Below are 19,228 nucleotides of genomic sequence, written 5' to 3'. Positions count from 1 at the left end.
AATTGAAAGACTTCTTGACGAGTCTTCATCCTCACAGTTGTTAACATTCCTGCTGAAATCACCAAAATATCACAGGAAAGGCATTTCACACGCTAATGACTAGGAGCAGGAAATCAAGGAAAACTCATGAGAAAACACATCTTGTAAGTGTACGGGCTCAAATCATTGAGATGCTGCACTTCAGAAGAGTAAAAAGCAATTGCTTGTGATTCCCAAGCTGAACCTCGACTACAGAACTCATTTATAAATAGTCAATGAAAACAGTCAGAGAAAAAAGAACCAGTGAGAAACGGTGTCTGAAAACCAGTTTCAGCATTCTGTGAGGTAAGAAAGAGGGAACTTCAGAGGAAATCTTCCCAACATTTTTCCACCTCCTAAGTTATTTAAATTAATTATACAATTGTATTCATTTATTTTTGTTCACGGACTAGTGGAATGTTTGATTTCACTTCAAAACTTCCTAACGAGAGAAAAAAAATTGTATTTTGAGCTCTCACTAGGGGGAGCTCCGGGTTTATTTACAGCTAGGAAAGGGAACGCGTAGGGGGACCTCAGCATTTGTTTTGGTACAGTTTAACAGCTTGAATTAATACTGTGGTCTTTATCCAGCTACTTTACTAAGCAAATCAAATGGGGGAAAAACAAACAAACCGAGCCAAACAACAGACCAAACCCAAACGACAGAGTTACTCAAGTATCCATGGGATGCCATGAAAGTTTACAAGGATCTTGCTATTTCACTGGATAGTTTCTAGTTTTTTTCCTCCATGATTCAGAGCCAAGCCCCTCCTCCCCCTTTTCTGTCATTTCATTTGTACACTGCCTTAGCCAGAAGACAGATTTTATAGCCACAGAGGTTTGCCATGGCATAGTGTCCTAGATTTGACAAAGAAATCTCATACGGATTCACAGAAATACCGTACGTTATGGGATTATGTATTTATTTGTTCCTGATGGATTTTTTTTTTAACGTCATGTCTCCAATTATTTTTAAATATTCACAAACATCTACATAATCAAATAATCCGATTTCCAATGAATTCATATTTCAGCTATTCCATGGATTTTCAAACGCTGTCTGCAAAATGTAATAGGAAGATACATAAGAGCAGTACTTGTTCCCCAGTCTTACCAAGCACAACTTCAGTGAGATTTTTGCACAGCTATTTTGTTTGTGTTACACCTTGGGTAACAAGTACTATAGAGTCAGAGAATCAGAGTAACTTGGGTTGGAAGGGACCTTAAAGACCTCCAACTCAACCCATCTCACCTTCCTTTATTTCCAACCCACCTCAACCCGTGCATATATTGATTGTACCATAAAGATGGAGATCTATTGGTTTCTTTTCTGGCAGACTTTAGCTTTTTTATCTGAAGTCACATGTTTGATTTGGACAGTTCAAAGCAAGAGCAATATTCCCCAGAAAATTAATTTGCTTTAAAAGGACATGGGAGGTTCTAACAAATTATGCGAATTAAAGAAATAAAGGACAGTTCAACAACCAAAATTCTCAGGGCAATAAACATTTACCATCTCAGCATCTAAAGCATATATATATACTCCCTTAAAAAATTATATTTAGACAATAAAACCTCATGTAGCTTCAAACTGATAGCTACTTTTTAATAAGGATATAAGCATTTCTTCATTACAAATGTACATTTGGTAATATATTTATGCTGACCTATTTTTTCATCAAAGAGCATGCACTTGAAACACTGGCAAAATTTAGCTGGTTTACATGTTCTTTCATTTCAATATATACATGATTATTACTTCGGTTTTCTGTTTTGTTCTTGGCAATAAATAATAACACAAATACAAATACAAATACAGTCAAATGATGAGAATGGTTGGAGTCATCCAACACAAAATCTAAGCCATCCAAATGTTTGACCACTGTACAGCTGTGCAGCTGGTCAAGCAATACTTGTACAATAATTTTAAGACTAAGTTTAAGAAAGCAGTTAATCTGATTTCTAACAATAACTTTTGGTTAAATCAACAGTTATGCTATGGTAAATGCAGCCAGGCTGGCTCTCACTTTCTTTAATATACTTCTAATGAAGACCTAGATATTGTCCCTAATCTGTTCAGACGGCAAAGCAAAGTACAAAATCACTGCTATAACTTTTCAGATTTTATATAAAATTAAGAAAAAATCCGGGAAAAATATTCATGCAGATTTTACAGTAAAAACTCAAACTTTCCATCTCCGAGTCTGCTTTGAAGTAATTTAGGATATGAAATTTGGTAATAGAAGTTTTTTTAAAAATTGTCACTCTGGAATACCATAAGGGATAAACAGGATAATATGTTTTGGGATACCACACAAAGCTTCCTACATTTTCAGTATTTAAGCCAAGTGTGTGCCCTAAAACCACACAAAGATATTTTTTTCCACAGGAATTGCATAATATGTGTGGGCACAGTCTATCACCTTGGAAGCTGAAGCAGTTTGAGGTAGTCCATTAGGTAATCCAAGTAGTTTTTTGCTATTGTGCTATTTTGCTATTCAGCTGTTCTGCTGAACAGCAAAAACATTGCACAAACACCACAAAGCAGGTGAAACACAGGAAAATTTTACTAAACAAAACACTGGTTGCAGCAATTTTATGGGACCAGCACATCAGATGGCTGGACAACATGCCCCGTGTGCTGGGCCTCGGGAGATCTGGGCTTGCTCAGCCTGGAGAAGAGGTGATTTTGGAGACACCCAAGAGCAGCCCTGGGCACCTATGAGAAGGTTACTGCAAAACTGAGTCAGGCTCTTTGTGAAGGTGCATGGAAGCAGGACAAAACACAAGTTTCAAATGAGAGAGCCTTAGATTGAGTGTAAAGAAAAACATTTTCCCCATGAGGACAGTCAGGTGGTGGCATAGGCTGTCCGAAGGGGCTCTCAAAACTGGGAGACTTCAGGACATGCCAGGCCTGTTTTAGCAGGCAGCCCCACTGGCAGCATCAGCTTGGGCCAGCAACTTCCTCAGGGCCCTGCCAGTCCACAGTCCTCAGACTCCAAGTGTGCACAATAATGTTTTTAGTGAATGTATTTGAATGTGATAGAGAAGAGTTTCATGTAATCTGAGTGAAAACAACCTAAATGCAAGGATTTAATGTCAGCACATGTTTAAAATTGCTCACTGGCACCATCTCTTCTCAGGTATCAGAAGGGTAACACTGAGTTTGCCAGTGTGAGTTGAACTAATCATGCTACAGGCATTGATATGGCTTGGTTAAAACTTGCTTTAAGCATCCTGTCAGAAAAGTGGAGGTTCAGCAACTGTTACATCCTCTCACCATTCCTGAGAGTTTCAGTCATTGCAATAAACTGCTGTGAACTAGTAAATCACTAGGGCTGAATGGAAAATACTAATACTATTTAAATGAGTAGTTTTACATTTGAATAAATACTGATACAGAAAAAATATACCTCCTGTAGAAAGAAAAATATTAGCAGGTCAAGGGAGGTGATTCTCGCCTTCTACTCCACTCCTGTGAGACTCCACATGGAGTACTGTGTCCAGCTCTGGGCCCCCAACATAAGATGGACATGGACTTGCTGGAGCAAGTCCAGAGGACAATCATGAAGATGAATTGAGAGCTAGATCACCTCTCCTATGAAGACGGGCTGAGGGAGTTGGGGTTGTTCAGTCCAGAGAAGAGAAGGCTCCAGGGAGATCTTATAGCAGCCTTCCAGTACCTAAAGGGGCTACAAGAGATCAGGAGAGGGATTGTTGACAAGAGCACGTAGTGACAGGACAATGGGGAATGGCTTCAAACTGAGAGGACAGGTAGATTAGATATTGGGAAGACATTCTTTCCTGTAACGGTGGTGAGACACTGCCCAGAGAAGTTGTGGATGCCCCATCCCCAGGTGTCCCTGCCCATGGCAGGGGGCTTGGAACTAGATGGTCTTTAAGGTCCCTTCCAACTATGATCTTTTCATTGGGAAACATATCTAAACCTTACATATTTTAAAAATGAAAACCAGAAGTAGGAAACCATTTTAGTGGTGACCAAGTTGATGTCTTTACTCACTTCCTAGACTTCTCAAATCTTTTATAATGCTGCAAAAGCCCCTAAAGGTTGAAGGAGTGAGCATCTTTATGAATTGCTTGATCAAAAATTCTGCAAGGACAATGAATGTTCCCCTCAATTAAAGTGTTCAATCTGATTCAGCAGGAAGAGCATAAAACGTCAACTTTCCCACTCACACAGAGCAAATGTGGGAGTTTGTAAGAAAGAGAAGAGCAAACCAAATAGATGTCACCAGCACTTTTCCTACATCCTAGACTGAGCCATAGACAGTGCAGAGTCAGCAGCAGAGTGTAAGTTAATGAAATCCTTAATCTCTGTGCTTGGATGTATTGACAATAAAAGTTGAGTGATGGTGAGCATTTTGATAATAACCAAAGCACAGAAGGATAACGACTCCTTCTGCTTCTTTCAGGCTATCAGGGTGAAAATACTTTTAATGTGACCTGAGATACGAAGAAGTGCTATGTAAGAGACTTTTACATACTACTGGTTTCAGCTTACAACAAAACTGGATTAATGTGGTGCTGGACTCACTGTTGGCTTGTACAAGAGTAACAATAAAACCTATTTTGAAATGCTGTTAAAGTCTAAAAGAGATAAAAGGTAAACAGAAAAATGTGGCCAACTACTCCTTTACAGTTTGTCCCATAAACCAGTGTATTGCAATAATTCTTTTTTTAAGGACAATCCTATAAAAACAATTACTTTTTCATATGAGCTCACATTTCTATGAGGAAACTTCCATCCCCTCCTGTTGTGTCTTTCAGATCCTGCAGCTCCTTGAGAACACACTTGATTAATCCATGTTTATGAAAAGGGACAGTAAATGTTGACAAGTATAGCCAAGTGCCCAAACAATTACCTTGTCTGCTATTTATGTAGAGAATTCTTATGAAGCGAAAATAGCTTTAAATCCAATAGAGTAGGAAAAGTCAAGGAACATAGTCATTGTTCACGTCAATAGTTGTGAATATGTTTCATATTTTATCATGCAGTGGTCCACAAGTCTCTAAAAAGTGGAGAACAACAGAGCCCACACTGCAGACATTCCAGCTTCCACAGGCAAATCTGGAAGTGCTCCAATAAACACAGGCTGACCACCCACTTGAAATGATGTACCACAGGGTTCCTTCCAGAGATTATGGATGGTATGAAGCAAGTGGGAGGAGGAGTGCCTTCGTATATAAACAAGCAGTTATTAAATAAGCTTTGTTATATGTGCCTCATCAGATTACTTAATGGTCACACTAGAAAGAAACAAAAAAGCAAATAATGAAGGCAAAATGAAAGAGAGTAGGAAAAACAGTCTTTGCAAACCTGAAGAGAGAGACTCCAAAATCTGTCAACACTGACATCTCTCACACACTGAGAAGCTGCCAATTGGAAGAGAACAAGCTATATACAGTTCTGGCAGCAGTAAGTCATTCCAGATGGTCACAAAAGCATTTTGCCTCTGCACCTCACCAAACTTGCTCTCCCCTCCTCCAGCCACACGCTCCTGCCCACTCCCTTGCTCTCACTCTGGCATCCATCAAATTCTTCCCCGGGCTGCATCAGATAACTAACGTAACCAAAACTTAAATTAACAGGGGAAAAAAAGAAAGGAGGGTGATCTGCAGGATTTGCAAGTTGAAGCAGCTCAAAGAGACCAATGCATGTGAAGGCTGGTGCATACTGTGTGCTGAAGGGGAAACCAAGCACAGGGAATGGGAGAGAAAGAGGAGGAAGAAGGTGCTTCTGCTGTGACTGGGCTGTTGCTCACTTCAGTGATACCCACCAGCATCACAAAATGACAAGTCCTATGGATGTGTCATGCCATAACATTAGTGCCCTTGTAAGATCCATACTGATGTATTAAATTGGAGAACACAAAAAAACCCCCATGCAATACCATAAAAATGCCAAAAGAAAATATATTTGCATAAGCAGAACTACTCTGTATTGCTTGCTAGGTTTTGAAGTAGTGTAACTTTTGCTGAGCAGCTTCAAGCAGTGTCACTAGCATTTCGTTTCAACCATAAAGGCCAAATGTTTCATGACAATGAATTCTGCCATAGACCTTGAGATGAATTAACATATATAGAATTATAATAAACTTTCAAACATTGTAAGTTCAGCATCGGTTTTACTGGTGCCAAGAAAAGTATAATTAATAGCTATAAATTGTATTTTTTCTAGATAGGCCAGTAATTTCTCTTGATTTGGACCTTCAATTCTGCACCACTGGCAGTTAGTACATACTTCATTCACCATATCTGCAGTTGTAATTACATTTTGTGTTCTTATACCAATTGTCCATTTTTATCATTCAATTCCCTTTCATTTTTGAACACACTGATAACAATAGCAGCAATATACAAGTATGTAGAGATTAAATTTTTAACGTCAATAGCAGGAGACGTACAGTATCCTTACACCATGGGTATTAGAGCAATTTATGAATGAGTAAACTAAGCTTTAAAAAGCTCACCTGATTTACTCAAAGCTGCCCAAGCAGGACTGTAGAACAGTTGAAAAGGGAACCAAGGAACCCCAATTCCCTGATGTAACTGTTAGACCATAAGCCCTCTTTTCATAATGTGCCATCAACACACCTACAGTTCAACAAGCTCGTGCAACCTTCTTGCATCAGTGCTTACCAATTCTCAGAAATTTATTCCAGTCTCACAAAGTCTTGCTAAATTTTCTTCTGAAAATTTACCTCTATCAGCAACAGCATATGGGTTACTCAAATAACCAGAAGACCCAGCAAGCACTGAAAAATCGAGTCATTAATCCCTATTTCAAATCTTTAATGACTTAAATTAGTGTAATATATAATCCTCATATTGCTAGCCAGATTAGAGAGAGGACACTAACAGTCATATATATATATACACACATATATACATCAGTGTTTAAGCACAGGAACAGGCATGGTTCTCTTTAAAAAAAAAAAATTGAGAACTTAATATAAATGAAAAATTAGCCTAGGAACACATGACTATTCATCATAGAAATGAGGCTTGCAGCCACCTGTCATGTAGGTATTTCCATTCAGTGGTGTTGGGAATAAGGCTGACTTTCCCTGACAGTGAGCCTGCATCACCGTGGACAAGAGAATTGGAATTTGTTAAGCAAAAAGAAAATTAAGTGATCTGAAGCAGTACCTTATGGCAACAGATTAGGATGTGAATACGATGAAATTCAAGATATTACATAAGAAACACCCAGCCCCAAGGGGTCATACATTCAAACTCAGAATTTAATAAACACAAAGGAAGAGCCCTGGATGTGCCCCCCTTACCACAGCCCTATGTCTCTCATTTTCAGGAGGCAGAATGTGTAAGTTTACTGAAGATATAGAACAATAATGCTAAAATTAATGTATGCCCTCATGCGTTCCAGGACAGACATGAGTATTTATGGACATCAAGATTTGATTTTGCTTGTTTTAAATACATCTTTAGCTTTAAAAAGCCATTAGATGGTATGCAGCCCACCACATGGTACAGCACAAAATGAGACCAGAACTTTGGAAGAGACCATTTGCTATGGAAGTACCTAGTCTGCATCAATTACATTTTTGCTAATAGGGTGTTTCTTTATATTAAGATTTTGTCTAAGTTAGTGAGAAAGCTTGCTTTAACATACGTGCTTCAGTTGAATAGTGGGAAAAGAAAACAGCTTGATTTTTCTACCTGGTAGCTTTGCAATGTCTTGGAAGTATTCTCAATAATTTCTACGGTATTTCTATGTGCATTAAAGGTTTCTGGAGCTTATCTCCATTTCTCTTGAACACAATACCTTCATTTGGGCATCTGAAATGTAACAGCAGTGAAGTTTGAGTCAGCAATCTAAAAAATCCAAAAGGACAGGACACTGCAAAGCATTAAATGATAAAAGCAAACCCTTCATGTTGAAAAATCAGGCCCAGAATTTTTAACAGGATACAGCAGAATTGTTCTTCTCTATAAAGGCCATCAAAGACTTATCATGCCAGATGAATGAACGCTGAGCTTTCATTAATTGTACAGACTTGTTAATATTGCTAGTATAGGACCCAAATGAATTGAGCAATCAAAAAAGTAGAGTTGTCCTTGTCATCATCATCCTCATCACCATCATCACTCTCATCATCTTATTCTGTGATGCTATGCAAAATCCTAAGTCTGTATTAGGTTAAGCACTATTATCCATGCACAGTGCAAGGCTCAGTTTGCCCAACATTTCTAATATTCTTTGAGATGCTTCAGGCACATTATGCTTGAATGAAGGATGCCATGTATTACTACTCCTTATCTGAGAAAATCTACCTGGTTTATGTGTGTCTTCATTCCAAAGCAATTGCTTAAAGAGGTATTGTATTTTTGCACATCACCTAAAAAAATATACCAAAATAAATCGTACCACACAGGATTTTACAGTGTCATTTCTGCTCCTTTTTGCAGTAAATGCACCTGAAATATTTGAGATGCTAAATTAGAGAGTAGCATGAAGCAGGCAGAACACTAGGGTAGCTGGTAACCAGAAAAATATATCCAATTTCTACCATTGCTTAGAACATTTTCAGACATTTCTTAGATGGTTTTCAAATAAAATACACAACTTTAAATTCTAATTGTCACTGAGTAGATGAAAGGAATGCTTTGCTGAATTGAAAAACATTTGGAATGATTTTCAAGCCTGGATAGCTTACAAAATACTATTGGTCTTAGTTTTCCTTTGTTTCCCTTATAGGGGATTGTAAAGAAATGGGAATAGTTCTAGTGACATTATCCTGAGATCATCATACTCTTAAGAGGAAATAACAAGTTGAGAGGCTTCCTTGCTTCCAGGCTCAATTAAAATCACTAAAGGGTTTTTTACAGTCCTATTTGCAATAGCTCTGTTTAAGCTCCCATAAAGTTTATTTAATTTTCTCTAAACCTGTTTTATCAGAAATACCAGCAGATTATTATGGGAGGACATATTGTACCATTTTCCCTACATATCTCTGGATCATCTGAGTTGATGTTTCAAAATAGTTGACTTTCTATCCAAGACTCCAAAAGTTCACCTAAAAATAGTAATAAGGAGATAGCACAGCTATGTGAACACAGTGGTCATAAAAGACTAGAACATACCAAGAGCTGCATGTTAAGGAATTTTGGGGTTTGATGCTTTTTTTTCGTTTGTGGAGTTTGATTTGTTTAAAAATGAATCCCTATCTCTGTTCCATAAAGTCAGTTCAGAGGAGGGAACAGAAATTTTGACCAGAAAGACTCTAAAAATTTAAGGAAATATTCCTGTCACATTCCAATCATCTTATGTGGTACAGTTGATGACACACATAACTGAACAGATTAACCCAAAGACTTCACAAAATGTTTCAATCACCACTAATACTGCTGCACATAGAATCCAAGCACTCAGATTCCATAAGATGCCACGGTTTATCCATTACTAAAAGAAATACTGCCTAGAATTAACTATTTGATTCTGTAGAAAAACTGTGCATAACTACTTTTGACTATGAGTGTCATGAAAATACTAACTATGCATTTCCACAACTAAAAAAAAAAAAAAAAATCACATTACTTTTATTGACCTGAACATTCACAAGTCAACTCTGTGTCCTTTGGATATTCTAATTTTTTTTTTTTTTTTGAGAAAGATCTTATCCAGTATGACAATATTGGTGTCTGTGTTGAAGTTAAAACACCTGTTTTAGTACCCTGGATAGATTTGTTTCCTCAGAATTTAATTGGTTTCTTTAAAAGTATTTCACTGCCATCTACACAAGCAGAGTAATCTGACCTCAACAACTACAATTCATACATCACAGAGGTATATTACTTTTGGTAAAGGTGCAATTTAATCAGAGGCATAATTTAACTTAAAGGTATAATTTAGTTTTATAATTTGAACCTTTAGTTTGGTGAATCTGTACCACACATTTTACCTCTCCTTGAGGAAAACACATCTGCAGCATAAATTATGTGCCACGGTGAGACGATTAAAAATTGTTTGCTACTGAACTTGGCACTTGGCATTTGTCAGATAGGCTTGGTACTAGTTGCATTAACTATTCCATGCCATATATCTGTTCTGCAATAATGAGCATTTTGAGCCTGCTGTCAGTAGTAATGAAACAACCGAATTTTTGAAGTAATTCTGACTTTATTGACATGTTAATCGGAGTTTGGAATTCCCCTGAGAAAAAAGGCTAGGTATGAAACAGCAACTGACCACAAAATTGGAGTTTGAAAATATGTTTTCCATCTGAATCAGAGACCTTCGTTTAATTTTTGATTAATTAGTAAAATCATTCATAAAGGCTCACACAACCAAACATGCACGTGCACTCCGGTTTATGAAACCCAATCTCTTACCCTTAGTTGCCCCACACCATAAACAGTTATGTTTGAATTAGCCAGAGACATTATAGACTTTTTTGTTAACTCAGAATGGCACTGGCTGAAATTGCAATAATTATAAATTGAAGTTCATGCAATCTCATTTGGCAAACAGTGGTAACCAGTCCTACATACCAAAGGTTGTCAGCAGATAACTGTCAAAGCTGTAATTGTTCATAGAGAACAGCTACAGGTTGCTTTGAAGTAGATCTTGATTTTTTTTTTCCCCTGCACATAAATGATCTTTGTCAGATTATTGTTACACCCTTCCTCCCAAATACATTTACAACTTTCGGTGATAACGACAGAGACAAATCTTTACAGCTATTCTCAAAGGCAGCACCTACAGGAATCTGCAAGTCATTGTGGCAGCAAACTATCAACAACAGCAGATGGCAGGGAATTTCTTTAGGGCTTTCCACTCCCACCATCAGTCACTCCCTCTTGCAGAGACTTAACACGTGTGTTAAGTCTCCTCCAAAACCCATCGAGGGGTTTGAATTCATTTGGGCGTTGTTTGTGGCAAACCACATTTTTCCCCTAAGCCTTGTGCCCCCCAAGAAGTAGAGTGCCTCCCCAGAAAGGAACTTCCAGCCCCGCAGAGGACTTTGTCCTTGGGACACAGTGCTGTTGGAGCACTAAGTGCCACTGGGACAGTGGCTCTGAGCAACAGGGGAGGTCCTGTGTGTTTGCAGCCACAGCAGAGGTCGGTTTGGTGAGCTCAGGCTTCAAGTGGGCAAAAATAAGAAGAGAGCCCTTCAGAAAATTATCTCTACATGCTGTGAAAGAAAGCAGATAATTTTATTGAGAAATTTTCTAAACAGTTTAAAGACTGCAAGCCTTAGGTTTAAAAGGTTAGCATGGGGTTTACATAATGCATAAACTGTTAATTGTATTCAATTCTTCCCTTGGAGAACTAAACAGAGCAGAGTTTCTGTTTATTTGAAAGGCAGAGACAGCATTTTATCAACCGTTGACAGGCTTTGAAATACGACATCTATCAAACAAAGTTCAACTACACTCTAGCAAGAACAATTCTTATTTATTCCATTCTGGCATCTGGGCCAGGAAGAACATGAGGAAGACACTTTTTTAACTAGTTCCACCATTTTTTTCTTCAGGCTACTGTCACATTGACTCCAGAGACCTGAAAATAGCCAAAGGCTGCTGACATCTGCTCAAGGTCTCTTCTGGGATAGGGACTAGAGCAGGGAGAGTAAAAAAACTTCACATCAGTCATGCAGTAGCTGAGGTATCAGTCAGCCTTCTGAACTCTTTCCATCCCTTCTTAGGCCACTTTCATGTTTCCAAAGCAACAAAAGAGAGAAAGTCAAAATAACAGCCTCAAGGTAGTCAATTAAAGTACCAGCCTTCAACCTAACTCTTCTTTCAAAAGGAGAACACTATTATAAAATTATAAAAAAAGAAGCAGCAACTAGAAATAAATCGTGATAATTCAAACTGGGAAGCAAATACAGAATTTAAAGGCATAGGTGCAAAAGAATAAATTTCAGCTGCCTTGTGCCTCACTGGAATGAAAAAAAGGCTTGTGCTATCAAAAATAGTGAAAAGTGCTTTTTTGACACCCAAAATATTTCCAAAGACAATCTGGCTTTCAGTCAATAAAATCAATCATGCACTACAAAAAGTTTTCAAATACCTTCTAAAATTTTGAAAATATCTTCGTATTGCTTCATGACACTACTTGTTTAATTCAGCTGCAAGGATATTTTTAAAATTATAGCTTTTGTTTAGGAAGGTTGTTGCACAGAAAAATGAAATTTATTTTCATACAGCAAACAGAATATTAAAAGTTACAGAACTGTACACTGCAAAAAATTTTTTTTTTTTTTTAAAAGGCCAAGTTTTAAAATTGAAACTTGTTCTGAACAATAGAAGTGAGTCATCTTGATGACTAGGCATCCTAACATACCATTCTTGTCACTAAAACAACATTCAAAAGACAAAAGGAAAGCATAAAAGGCAAAAGATCACATTTTAAAATCATTTCACATGAACCAGGAAACCAATTACTGCAATAAAGAGATGACTTAATAAAGCACTTCTTTGTCCTTTTAGAAAACAGTCTGCTTGATCCCAGACAAATTTCAGCCAAGTAAAGCATTGCAGAGAAGACTGTCTTTTGCCATGTGCCCATCAACCACAGCTGAGTTTAACACTGGCTTGAATTGCCATTTAGTCAAGGAATAACAGAAGTATAGCCTGAAATTATCATGGTAAGTCTAGAACCAGGTGATTTTTTAGTCAAAAGAAAGAAAAAAATCCTATTTTGTTGTGAAGAAAGGCCCATTTAGATTAGACTCAAATATAGAACCATATTCTGACTTTCTTCCAGAAAATCTTATTGAAAAACAAAAACTCATGACATGGAATCTGTTAATAAATTGGACAAAGTTTTCTGCACAAAATTATTGTTATTCTAGAGAGAGAACACAGAAAAGTAATGTGGGACAGAGAAAAGGTACATCAGAAGAGGTGGGTCTACCTTGTTGTCTTACTTCCCAAAACACCAGATCAGTTACATATTGAATCAGTCAGACATTTCAAGCCACTGTAATCTGTGACAGTGAGAGGACATGGGGTGAAGGGTTTAAACCAAAAGAGGGGAGATTTAAGTTAGATATTAGGAAGAAATTCTGTACTGTGAGGATGGTAAGGCATCGGAACAAGTTGCCCAGAGAAGTTGTGGATGCCCCATCCCTGGAAGTGTTCAAGGCCAGACTGGGTGGGGTTTGGATTAATTATCTAGTGGTCTAGTGGAACCTGCTCATGGCAGGGAGATCGGAACAACATGATCTTTAAGGACTCTTCCAACCCAAGCCATTCTATGATAATTTAGGCTGCATATTAAAATGAGCCTCATGGATGATTGCTCTGGGTCAGGCAGATTAAATAAGTTCAAACAAAGTAGCAAACAAACCGTATTTGTATATATTCAGAGAACTTGTCTATTACTGACAATGCTATACTAAGCTTATACGCAACTGAAGTAGAAATATAGAATTTATCCAAAAAGGTTTTTTTGCCAGAAAATATATTTACCCTTTGAAGAATGTGTTTCTTTTCATTCTTTGTGTTAAAGATGATGTATTGAACTATCAGTCCCACCATTTCTCTATTTCAAATTCTCACTAAGAAAGATGAGAATCGCAACAGAGGAGTTGGAATATGAACATCGAGGGCAAGAATAATAAGTAGAAGAAAGCCTTTTAAAAAGTTTCAAGTTACTGCATGTCTTTGGTGAAGACAGATTCCTCAAGCTTTCTCTAAGCTCAGTTTAAGTCACAAAAAAAAGGAAAAAGAAGAAAGAAAGAACCATCCCAAACTAGAAGCAGCCCTTTACACTTCAATAAATGAAGAAAGCCAAAGGATTCCAAAGAAGGTACTGAACAGCAGGGATCACTAATCACCATTTAATACAAAAATTTGTAGTCTCTCTCTGAGTCGGGGTACCAGGTACCCTCTTGGACTCTACTTGGCTTGGACATCACATAGTCCAAACTCAGCCTTCTCTGTTTGTCCTACAGATAGGCTGAATATGAAACTCACTGTTCCAAAATTTCAAGGAAGCAAAGGCCGAGCTTTTGTTTCTTGCAACAACACTCATACAAAGAAATGAATCACTGATACTGCAAACATGGAAATAAAAATGGCAAAGCACATTTTACCCAGTGCTTACTGATCTGTACTGTCATATATCCAGGTACAAATCTTCCATCATGTTAATTAAGTAGAAAGGAAGTTGGAAAAGTTATTGATGGAGATGAAAAGAAATTAGCCACGCAACTGTGCCTATTGATCATTTTTACATTCTGTAGAAAGATTGCATGATAAGAACAGAGGCTGAAGGTCTCAGAACCATCATATTAGCACAGTCACTTCTGGTAAAGTAAATCAAAGAGGGCTTCCAAAACCTAAAAAAAAAAAAAAAAATTATAGGAACATATTTCCTCAGCTAAGTGACATAATGCTGATTTATTTTTAATGGTTGATTCCAGAGTCTATCAGTCAGTGACATGCACATCATAGGTTCATTTCTTTACGGAGACTGTTGAATCTTATTTTCAGTGTTGAAGATGGGCTTCCTCACCATCAACAGACGGTGACTTTTTCACCACTCTCCAGCTTTTGTCCTAAGAAGTCCACATTTTGCTGCCAGATTCAGTCAGGGGGAAATTCTGCATTCTGCCTGAGTAAATTCACCAGTTTTATAAGTGTAGTGCTTACTATGGGGCTGTGGTTTGGGTTTGTTCTGAAAACAGGGTTGATAAGACAGAGATGTTTTCAGTGTTGCTGAGCTGTGCTCACACAGTGTAAAGGACATTTCTGCTCCTCCCTCTGCCCCAACCAGCGAGTAGGCTGGGGGCATATGAGGAGCTGGGAAGGGACACAACTGGGACAACTGACCCCAGGTGACCCAAGGGATATCCCAGATCATATGATGTAATGCTTGGAACATAGAACAGGGGGACATTGGGGGTCATGGCATTTGTCTTCACAAGCAGTGGTTACATGTGATGGAGCCCTGCTTTCCTGGGGATGGCTGAGCACCTGCCCAATCATGGGAACTGGGGAATGAATTCCTTTTTTTTGCTTTTCCTACTAAACTGCCTTTACCTCAACCCACAGATTTTCTCAGTTGACCCTTCAGATTCTCTCCCCCATCCCACTGCTGCAGGGGGTGAGCAAATGGTTGCATGGTACTTAGTTCACAGCAGAGGTTAAACCACAACAATTAAAAAAAAAAAAAAAGAGGAAAAAAAAAGAAAATATTAAAAAGTTAACTTTTGCTCCAAGTCTTATTTTTAAACAACTCAGAGACCACCTCTATAAATTCATCTGTAGTGCAACTGTAAGACTGTTATTTCTGTGTTAAGAAAATAACAAAAGCCCCAGTCTCACTACTGGTTACTCTGTTAATTTGATTAGCAGAAATTGTGCAAACAATCCTAGGTTTGTACACCATCCCAAACACTACTGATTACTCTGCCTATTTAGTTTTTAGGTAGTAAAATCGTGCAAAAGAACACGCAGTGAGAAAGCAACTTGTGATATAACAGCACCTACACGTACAAGAAGAAAACCTTGAAGACATCAAGGTGATATAAAAGTAATTTCACAACTACAAATGTTGACAGAGAGTTGCAAACTGAATGCAGTGCCTCCACAGTCGTGTTCTTCCTGTCACAAATGCGAAAATGGTATCAAACGTAGAGCTCACTGGTAGCCCAGAAACAGCATGAAAGAGGCCACATGGGAAAAGATGAAAAGTAAACAAGGAAGTCAAAACTTAAGGCCCAGTTGTTTCCTGGCCCGAGCCAGCACAAAGCCCCACAGTTTCTGTGAGAGCTCTTCTGTTTGAAGGCTGTGACAAATTTAATTATCATTAAAGAAGCTGTGGTTCCATCTTCCGATGGTTTCTGAGTAACATGAAAATGCAGAAAACCCAATACTATCACAGCAGCCTTCATTCTGTATGCTATGTAGAAGGAAAACTGTGCTCACACAGAGCTCCAGGCATTCCAGGGTATTGTTGTAGAAACAATAAATCCTCCAGCTTTCACCTATTTTTAACGAAGACAGCTCCAAACCCAATTGTCAGCTTTTACATCTTACATCTGGTTCCCCAGTGGTTTTCAATAGCAAAGTTAGTTCTGGAATGACAAAGCCTTCTAATGTAGCAGTTTTTAACATATATCATGTAAATTATTATGCTCTATGTCAAATCAGACGCTATGAAAAATAGCTTTCTCAATAAATATGATTTTAAAACTCTCCTCATATGTTTAATCTGTTGATGCTCTTACATCAACAGTCGAGTCTGATGATTTTCCTGTAAGTAACAACTTGTGCCCAAGCTTAATAAATACATTACACAGTTCGGAAGTAGTAAAAATTAACAAGTATCATGTCACATCTTAGTCACTAATTCTATTCTTTGTGTGCAGTTTCTACAGTATGAGTGAATTATGTGCAGTAAAGAGAACCTTTGTTTTGCTGTGGTATTGAATTTCTAGGGGTTTTTTTGACAGGTTTGTTAACATACACTGCAGCATTACCACATTGTACATTCAGGATCCTGATACTGTGATACTGAAAAACGCTCCTCATTCAACACAGATGCAAAGATGAAAAAATCCAAAGTCCACACTATTCGCTGTAAAAGTGCCATTAAATACGATAAAATTTAAGGTAAGCTCTAAAATGCAACGTTTAGAGGTGATTTATATCAAGATTTCTTATTTAAATAAAAACTACAGCTGTATGTTAAATCTGAAAATGGCTGGTAAAGTAATTACAAAATGCTACTATGTTAACAGGTAGTTTGCAAAGCCTCATCCTTTTTCTAGACTAGAATTGCAAAGGCATTTACAGTGAAGAAAGGATCAAGAACCACAAAAATTCAATTAAGCACTGCAGGTGAAAGTCATTGTTAGTGGTAATTGTTAACCAGTTCTCTCCCCCAAAAACCCTTTGAACCATTGTTTTTCTAACAGAGCAGAGGGGTTTATTTATACTGGGGTTTTTTTTGGCAACTTGAATTCTGAAATATCCATATTCTGTGACTAAAGGAATTTTCGCTATTTGTTCTATGGAAACAAAACTTTCACCAAATAAGTGGTCAAACTTCTTAAGATGTCTAAGCTCACAAATCTTCCTGCTACACCCTTTGGTGTTTAATTGTAGCTGCACGCATTGAAACACTGATATCAGATTTTAGCCTAAGCATAACGCTGCAAGAACATAGCCAAGTTAAAATCCACCTTCAGAATTTCTTGATAATTTATACTTTTTGACACCTCGTGTGAGTACCCATATTTATATTATTTATATATCCAAAAAGGCTATGACCTGATAATTACATACTGTGTGATTCTGCATAAGATCTGGCTTTGGGGGGTTTGTTTGTGCTTTTTGTTTGTTTGGGTTTGTTGTAATTATAGCTTCAGGAAGGAATAGTCAACAAAGGTTAAAAAAAAGTCTCAAAATACAATTAATATTTCAATAACGGGGAAAATATGAGAGAATAGTAGGATCCCACTTTTGGGAACAAAATGATCAGGTTGGCTCTAAACACTCAGTCCCTTAATTAGTTACAAAGAGTTGTTCCAAAACCTGTTTGGATTTCTTAAGAGAGCTCTTCATAGTAGCTTTTGTTCACATCGGATCATCATCCTCAGTGTGAGGAATGAAACAACAAAAGCACTGTTGGAGCCAATTTGGACACTGGGAGGTTTGCTAGAGAACAGAGGAAAGGAGTTGGTTGCCAGTAGTTGCTTTGTATGGAAAATATACTACTGGATGTAAAGTCCTTAAAAACTTTGGAGCCTTGTATCAGATTCATGACAGTTATTTCAAATTTTTAAACATTGGGATCGTATTTCCTAATATCAATTGTACTTGTAATCAAAGGAAACTTCTGGTCAGAGCTCTCCTCAGGTAGTCTGACAGCAAGTGTCTGCTCTAACTCATTATAAAAAATCCCAATGCTTTATGAATGAAAGCTGATGTTGCAGAACAAGCCTGCATAATCTTTATTAATTAACTAACAAGATGGCATGTTCTTTCATGTGTTCAAAATCCATATTCAGGATTTTTTTTCCTACTTCAGGAAAAAAAGGATGAATAAGAGAAAACTTTTGCCCTGCTGCCCTGTGAGAAACTGTTAAACTTGTGACAATGTCATCAGAACTATTTTTGGAGGACAGAACAAAACTAACAAGTCAACTTGGGATGTGTGGTGGCTTCATATTTATAACATTAACCTGCTTTCTATATCCATTACTCTCAAATATCTTCACAAAAGCCAAAAGGGAACATTGGGGCATGTGATTATGTCTTGCTTGCCCTTACACATCCCAATTCTGGATGGCACCCATCCCTTTATTTCGCTAGCACATCGTACGCGTGGCAGCGAACAAAAGAGCGCTGACAGTGCCAGAGGGTTGCCTTCCCAATCTGTTCTCCAAGAAGTCAACGTATGCATACGTGCACCGAGGGTTGTTCCAGGTTTTAACAAGATCTCAAATCACCACGCTGCCACAGTCTTGGCACATCCAAGAGGTTCCTTGGTTCTCCCCCTCATCGTTTCAGGAGAAACAGCTGAATGTTTTTTTCACTCCAAGCTGTTAGTTACAAATTCATTTCTGCAGAGTAATCTGCCAGCATTACCCCTCACAGAACAATTTGCATTTCCATAAAAGACCCATAAAGTAAAAAATCTTTCTTTCAAACTTCTTTGATCTGTTCCTTTCTAGTATCTGAAGTTGCTTTACAGTTGTTTTTTTTTTTTAACAGAAAGATTGAACTCATAATCATACTCGTACTTCAGGTATTAACGACCACTTTAAGACAACAAAAGCTCTCTCCAAGGAAGGAAAAGCATTGGAATTGTCTTTGTAGAACTCCATGCTCCCTCCAAATGACTTCTCACAAGAGTTTCACTATGTGATTCAGACAAGTTTTATGCTTATGGTTGAATGTCCCTGGGGCGATATCCTACAAAATTAAAAATTATGTATGTCTGTGTTACGAGTTCAAGGTAAACCTCCCAGCTGAAGAAAACAGGTGTAATTCTGTGAATTCTATTTTCAGCTTTAACAGCAGCAGGACACATTGCCATTTTATGAAAAGGCATTTCTAACACTTTAAAAGTATCATTCCTGTCCAGAAGTAGAAAGTGTTATGTTTTATTCTTGCTCAATTACATCCAGTAAGCTTTATAAGATGCATCAAATTAATAATATAATTAGGAGGATATTGAAAAATACATTCACTGCTTATCTTTTTA

At 37.7% G+C, this 19,228-nt stretch overlaps 2 protein-coding genes and 1 long non-coding RNA gene across 2 annotated transcripts in view; 2 read left to right on the top strand and 1 right to left on the bottom strand.

Moving 5' to 3' along the window:
• LOC135416638 (uncharacterized) overlaps positions 1–19,228 on the top strand; it is a 414,600-nt gene that overhangs the window by 306,389 nt on the left and 88,983 nt on the right.
• The window catches only part of ANO3 (anoctamin 3), a 157,380-nt gene that overhangs the window by 128,716 nt on the left and 9,436 nt on the right, over positions 1–19,228 (bottom strand). The window lies entirely within an intron of this gene.
• The window catches only part of LOC135415349 (uncharacterized), a 39,136-nt gene that overhangs the window by 13,661 nt on the left and 6,247 nt on the right, over positions 1–19,228 (top strand). The gene's annotated exons all lie outside the window — the stretch shown is intronic.

This window comes from Pseudopipra pipra, chromosome 6 (assembly GCF_036250125.1).
Source record: "Pseudopipra pipra isolate bDixPip1 chromosome 6, bDixPip1.hap1, whole genome shotgun sequence".
NCBI classification, from domain to species: Eukaryota; Metazoa; Chordata; class Aves; order Passeriformes; family Pipridae; genus Pseudopipra; species Pseudopipra pipra.
This window is presented reverse-complemented; position numbering and strand designations above follow the sequence as displayed.